At 33.9% G+C, this 7832-nt stretch overlaps 1 pseudogene; it reads left to right on the plus strand.

The window, feature by feature from the left end:
• The first annotated feature begins 3425 nt into the window (after positions 1–3425).
• On the plus strand, positions 3426–4397 carry LOC139881425 (uncharacterized; annotated as a pseudogene).
• The last annotated feature ends 3435 nt before the right edge of the window (positions 4398–7832 follow it).

Raw genomic sequence — 7832 nt, forward strand, 5'->3', positions numbered from 1 at the left:
TTTTGGGAAACAAAAAGACCAAATTTTTATGCCCATGGACAATAAAGAAACAGATGGCACATATTTTTGGGAGCCGAATTGAAAACAGAGCACAATAGATCCGAAAACGTACCATGTCTTCTCATATTGTCTTTTGTAGCTAAGCTTTGATGACCAAGTCACCAAAGGAATGGAATCGCTTTAGGCATGATGTTTAAGCTCCAAATTTATTTCTAGAATTTTGGGAAGGAATGTCGAGGAGGCCGAGACTGCTTTAGTTGCAGTGATATATAATATGCGCTTCTAACTTCAAATCGGTTGTTTTTAGTGCCTTTCCATGACAGTGAATCTGAGTGATGTGATGAATGGGCACTTGAAGGATACCTCTTCAAGAAATCGGCTCGAAAAATGATGAGACCAGGTGCTCATTCCATCCTCCCCTATTCTAATCAAGAAGCTCAGAAATCTTAAAAATGTTTTGATTAGAGAGATTGACCAAGTCCGGTGTTGATGGAGAATAGCTTGGGGGCCATTCATCTTCACACACTCTGATTTCCCGGCGATTCCCTACTCTCCAAATGCTACCCGAAACAAGAGCTTCTCGTCCCTCTAGAATAATCCGCCAAACAAAAAATGCATTACCTCCGAATTTTGCCTCAAAGAAGAGTAACATGGATAGTACATGGCCTTTAAAGTTCTTGCAAGGAGATAATTCGGTTCATGAATGATCCTCCAATGCAAGCTAGGCAAGGTTAAATGCTCTAAGATCTCGCATCCCAAGTCATCCTTCTCTCTTAGAAGTTAATTGTCTTTTGACTCTTAAATTGGTACAGATACAAATAGTTTGAACAAAATTGATAGAGTTTTTTTTTTTGCTTTGAAATAATTAAGTTTTTTTATTTCATTACAAACATAATAGATCACGATCACAATTATATTTGTTAGCTTACATATTTTATATAGCCTTGAAAAAAAAAGATTTATTATAAATTCACCTTGAATTAAATTTCATAATTTAAAGGTATTGAGGAATGGGAATACTACTAATTTTATCGAAAAGTATTGACGTATAGTTATGTTTTATCGTAAATTGATAGTAGCGTATGGTGTGCATTTTTGCTCTACACAAAGCTGAACTCTATTTTTCAAATTATTAGGTAAAAGAAAATATATTCTTTGAATATCGTCATTTTTCTTTGGTTTTCAATTTTTTTTTTGATGCACTATGGATATACGATGTTTATGGTGGGGGCGGGAAAAAAAGTGAGATGGGTCAGCTAGCCTAAAATGTCAGGAGCAAAAAAGGATGGTGGTCTTGGGATTCGGAATCTACTCGCTTTCAACCTCGCCTTCCTTGCAAAACAAGGTTGGAGGCTCACTCAAAATCCAAACTCTCGCCTTGCTAGATGTCTTGAAGAGAAATACTACAATACATGGAACTTTATGGAATCTTGTATTGGCAATAATCCCTCTGATATACATAAGATCAACTGTGTTGCAGCTTTGTTTGCCAATCCTTCTTGCCAATCCTTCTTCGTTCATGGCATCATGGATATCTCACACACCGAAGCAACTACTATTCACATGGGAGTTTCTCATGCTCTATCAATCAGTATTACAAGGATCATCGTAGAATCAAATGCACTCATTGTAGTAAACGCTATTAATAGCTATGATTCTTGTTTTTTGTCGTGCAGAAATATAATAGATAGCATTAAAACTCTACATATCAATTTCCTTTCTTTAACTATCGTGTATACACCTAGATTTGATAATCTCTAAATCCATTAAATTGTAAACGTTAAGATGAATGAGTCAGGACATTTATCTAACTTTTTGTATCACATTGCTGATTCGGAGAAGTAATGAGAAACACCCTCATGATATTCAAAAAAAAAAAATTACGTATCGTTTTATTTTTGTAATTGTAATCCATAACCGTTAGACTTTAGAACATAAATCCATCATTTCATAAATATAAAATAGAGCAGCACTATAATATATAGTACAACTTCTTACCGTTAACTCGGTCATTTAAATAATATATGAACATCAAAGTAACCAGCTTTAGGTATTGGATGAATATGAGTAAATTACTTTTGAAGTTTGGAGCAAGTGATTTGCCGTGGCTATCTGTATTGGTGGTACATGGGTTCATGGGCAACAAACTCACACTTTTTGTATTTGCTATTTGATTTTTTTGGACATTCAAAAGGGAATTTTTATAGCATTAATGGTTACAAGTGATCCTGGCGAACAAGGTAATCGATTTTGACCATTCATTCTCAATTAAATAAGAGAATGGTCAAAATAATTATTTACTCTCGATATAAAAAACAAAGCTACATGAATCAAAATGGGACGCAAGGGATTGAATCTTGCTAACAATGTTCGGGCAGCTAAGATAACAAACAAAGTATCGGATTCAAAATAACATCTAAAACACCGATAGATAATGTTAGGTAAATTCCCATTAGAATAGGAGCAATTTCGGCAATTAAAATATCCATAGAACCAGTTTCAAATTTAGATTGGCAAGAGATTATCGAACCTGAATAGTCCCGAATCGCCACTCCAAGCCCCCATTTCCTATTTGATTAATAACTAAAAAAAGGGAAATGAGTACTGCCTCACCTTTAGTTTCGAACAAAATTTATCCAATCAAAAAAAGCATGTTTTGATAGCCGTAAGTCTCGGCGTCTCTCTGCCACTCGGCGCAGCCGCAAGTCTCGGCGTCTCTCTACAATAACCGTTACAGGCAGTGTTTCTTTCATTTCTTTGTGTTGGACAAACAAACCAAATATTGTCATTTTGTCCATCTTCGGTGGTACCCTTGCCTTTCGTTATGGTTTGGTGCATATTTTGATCCGAAGTTGGATCCTTCAATTTCCCATAATTCAGGTGATATATATATATGGCTTTGCTAGCTGGACTTTTAAACTATTGTTTGAAAATGTGAATAATGTTTGTACTGTATATATAACATGAGTTTTTCCTTTTCTAATTAATAGGGTTCACCATCCTTCATCTCCAAAACCCAAGCATGTCGATTTATCCCACTGACGCATCTCATGATTGAAATCTTTCTCTCCAAATTGCTAGTTCCCATATGTCTAGCTGATAAGAACACATCAGTAGCAAAGTGGTATCTGGCTCCGTGGTTTAGCCATATTTTACTGCTTATCACTTGGGAATTAAGTCAGAAATTGCATGAGGTAATTGGTATGGACTTTTTAACTATATTATTGACTTAATAATATTGTCATAAATAATGTTAATACTTGTTATTCACGATTATCAAATTTTCTATCCCAAAATATTAATTACTGATCAAATTTTCTTATAATTATATAAATAGGAAATTGATAACAAAATATTTTGGGACAGACGGAATAAAAGTTATTTATTTTATCTAAATATTGTCCCTTTCGGTCACTATTTAGGCGATGCATGTAAATTGGTTGAAATTTATACCGGCGGAAAAATTTCCAACCGCAAAGACAAACCCAAGTGATCTTCTACTTTCAGCTTTGGAGAATAGCGCTCCTGGCTCTCTCCAATGATATCTTGCATGCTCGATCGTCGTATGATTTGCGAGGGTATTATTGATAATTGGCGGTTAAACGACTTCTTTAAAAATAACGGTGCGATATATAAAAGAATCATCACTCTGTGTTTGAAGCCTTTAGAGCAACTTGCTTCTGAGTTGGGCAAAGTGCTCAGAAGATTCCTTGCACTACAAATCTCCGAATGAGGTGGATTTAAGGTCTCTTGATGGTTATAAAGATTTTTTGCCTAAAAAATTCTCAGGTGTCTCGCAATTGGAGTCGAAATATCTAAAGCACATCCAGGTATATGTGTAAATTCTTTTTCAATCTATAAAAATTACAGTAATGTTTTGTTAGTATGTAATAATATCTATATATATATATGTGCAGCTATATAACTGTTGCGTTAGGATTGTCACCAGTTTGACTGCCGAGTCACACAAAGAAAATCGATTTACTGGTGTCCAATAATCTCAGAGTCATTCCATTGTTATGGTGATCCTGATATCTTGCTTACTAGCCGTTGAAACCTTCATCAAGGAGAAGACTAGCTTGCAATCCAATGATCTTTTGATGGGACAATCTCGTTTCATGTCGGGTAAAAAATCACCACATACTTATAGCACACTACGTTACCATAACTATAGAAATTTCGCAAAGAGACGAACAACGTTAGGTCTAAAATTATGTGGAATAGCAAATATCTTAAGGACCTTAATTTATTACGTCTGTTCAGAGTTCTCCGAAGAAAAACTTGCTTATCCACTAGAGTTTCACTGGATTAATATTAACACTATGGAAGAACTCCCTTTTGGAACATGGAAGATGATCCAAGCCAAATGGTGCATGTTTCTTGACAATGAAGCCTGATTAAATATTAACCACGATATATATATATATACATGATTGTTTAGCAGCTCTCTGTAGTTAGCACGTTGATCCTTTTCTTTTCGTGACACATAGATGGACTTATTTTGTGGGTTTAATGAAATGATATAAGAGCATTTATTGATTGTTTTTACACCAATAATTAGATGAATATTTAATTTGCAAATTGATATTTTAGTTGGGACATTGATAATTCTCCACAGAGAGAGATCAAATACGTACGTTTCGGGGATACGGTGACAACATTTGTTTTAATGATATATGACAATCCTTTGTATATAAAAAAAACACCAACACAAAGTATTGTCTCACATCGTGACATGTGTTCGTTCAACATAAAAACACAGTCATCGATTTGTCTATCAAAACATGTCCACGGTTGGTCGTAATAAAAAAAATTAGGACCAAATTTTGACATTTAGTGACTTATGTGGCTGTAATGATTGGAAAATTTTCATTCTCCATATTTATATTATAATAAAAATTAGGACTTCATTATTGGAATTTTACAATAGAATAAAATTTTACAAATCCCAATTTTTTCTCTCTCTGTCTAAATGTCGCTGATGTGGTCAAAATCAAGACCTAAAATCGGGACTAGCAGTGCGGATGCTCTTATACCCTATAGAAAGAAAAATTCTGATAGGGTTTTTGTCATTTCCTTACGCGTGTCAAACTTTTTTCATTCCTTAACATGACACGCGCTAGAATTCTCTCTTAGTGTGACAGTCACGTGCATGCCTCCCTTTATGATTTGTAAAATACTATAACAATAAACCTCACTTTGAAAAGAAATTACAAACTTGCCATATAATTGAAATATGAGCTTCCATTTTCATGGTAGCTTAAATACTATTCCAAAAATATCAAATATCAAAAATAAAAAATACTATTCTATTCTATTTACAAGTAATTAATTAAGATTTTAATTATCTTCTGCCTCTTCTTTTTTTAAAATTTTATGAAAATTCTTGAATATTATCCAAACTTGAATCAATTATTTTTCATGAACAATGTCTCTATGGATTTGTAAATGATCATCACTTATCAATGGTAAGGAAAAAAAAATTACCACCCGACATCACATGTTTGTGGGACATATTTCCAAGATAAGAGTTGTGGGTCCCGCCCCGATCGCCTCGATCCGATCAAAGCGGTGCCGACTTTACTTATCGTGACTTGACTTTTGACTTTCAAATTATCCACTTAATTAAAACATAATGAATATTTATTAAAGCATAATATTATTTTCACATAACTTAAATATTCAAAAGTAGTTTTGCGGAATTATATACACCAAAATTAAAACATTTCTTCATACTTGGAAAACTTGCGGAAGAGAATCCTATCGGCGAAGAGCCCGCCCTAGATGCTACTGCCGCTACCGATCAATCTGAAGAGAAAATAAATTTTTTCGAAAAACGTAAGCTTACGCTTAGTGAGGTTTTATCAAAATCCTTCTAAAAATATCATTAGGAAAAACAATAAATTCAGAAAAAAACAATCATCAAGAAAAGTCCGTCGAAAACATCTATATACTTTCATTTTTCCTCGAAAATATTTATCAAACCCTTTCAGTGAAAAAAAACATTAGGAATTACAACCGGGGTGACCTGTTATCATATCCTAATAACCTCGACTTCCGTAAACATGGAAGTAATAATAAATTCCATTAGATAAACTAATGAAACCGTACCCTCTGATCAGACCGTAAACATGGGGCCGCGTAAGGACCAAGTACTAATTTGGATTGGTCGCCACAAAGTCGACCAAATCCCCCTCGACCTCGAATAAAAAGTTTTGGGTTCGCATATATATATATATATAAAGCAAAAACTTGCTTTAACCCTCGTCGTTATTAAAACGTCTAAACATTACTTGGGGTCTTTTTTAAAAAAATTCTCTTCAGTTTTTAAAATATAATATATAGCTATGCCGTATTCTTTAATTAAATCGTAAACATCGATACGTTAATAACTTACGGCATAGTAATATATATACATATTTCATAAAATACGAATATATTTTACATAATTAAAAAGAAAGTACCACTCACCGTTTCTTTACGTCTCGTGTTGTCCTTCTCGCGTAACGTGACGTCGCAATTATTCACCTATTGAAATATCGTTATTAGTTTCGCAAATACTACCGCTTAAAAGAAATTACTCGAATTAATCCTACACGTCGTTTCGTCCTAAGGATTCTTATCTGTAATTTATTAGGTGTTTTTTAAAGCTATTATTATTTTTATAACTTGACTGCTCATTAAATATTACTTATAATGGAATGAATTTCATAAAACTTTATAAAAACATACTTACTGATTGAAAATAATGTTCCAATATTATAAAATAATTTCCTAAGTTAAAATATGGCTCAAAAGAATTTTGGCAACACTTAGTTATTTTTAAACCATTTTTGACAGCTAAATTAACTCAGGAATTAAAATAAATTAAATCTGACTTGGAAAATTCTGAAATTTTGATATTTTGTATAGATTAGTATTTTTAGCTTACTGTAAAAATTTCATAATTTTTGGACAACTAGAAATTATTTAATTTGCTTCGGAAAATAAAACAGGTTCGGTTTTAGTAAAATTACCAAAATAAATCTTGTTTAAAAACTGACGCGTTGGTATTTTTGTAAATACTTTAAAAATAGAAGGTTAAAATTGACTTTACTGTCAGGTTCGGGTAGACAGAAATTAGACCGAACTGAATCAGTGGATAGAACCGATTTTATTCCGTAAAATGATCATAAAACCATTGACTTTCCATTAACCCGGAAGACTCACGTTGGTACTCTTGTAAATTCGTTAAAATCGAAGGGTTATTTTAGTCTTTTACCAGAAAAATCGATTTGGTCTGATTTACTATAAAAAGGGACTGGACCGGTTGGTCCAGTCATTTCCTTCTTCTTCTTCCTCTCTTCCTCCGCGTTTCTCTCGACATTCTCCGCACGGCTCGACGTCGTCCGTGCCGATTCTGGCGACGTCGAAGCCTAACCCACATACAAAAATGCTCCTCTCAACACAAGGAACACATATCCATCATCAATTTCGTCTACTCTCAGCAGGGTAAGTTTTAATTTCAGTTTTTCTAATTTAGGGTTCTAAGTCAAATTTGGAGTTTTTGCCCGATTCTCATATATGTTAATCTACGATACTTTCTAAGCTTTTGATGCAATTTTTAATTTAATTCGACAAGAAATTGGCTTGGATAATCACCTTGACTTTTCTGTTTTTCTTGCAAGGTTTGATTCGGCTGAAGGGAGGTTGACGACAACTAAAAGAGGCTTTTTCACCATTGGAGCAAACTGGAACTCGGCCGAATTCGGCTGAGTCAACTCAACCAGTCACTGAGTTGACTCGGTCGGTTGATTCAGTGAGTTGACTCGGTCACAGAACAGAGATAAGTT

This window comes from Rutidosis leptorrhynchoides, unplaced genomic scaffold (genome assembly GCF_046630445.1).
Source record: "Rutidosis leptorrhynchoides isolate AG116_Rl617_1_P2 unplaced genomic scaffold, CSIRO_AGI_Rlap_v1 contig152, whole genome shotgun sequence".
Classification (NCBI taxonomy): domain Eukaryota; kingdom Viridiplantae; phylum Streptophyta; class Magnoliopsida; order Asterales; family Asteraceae; genus Rutidosis; species Rutidosis leptorrhynchoides.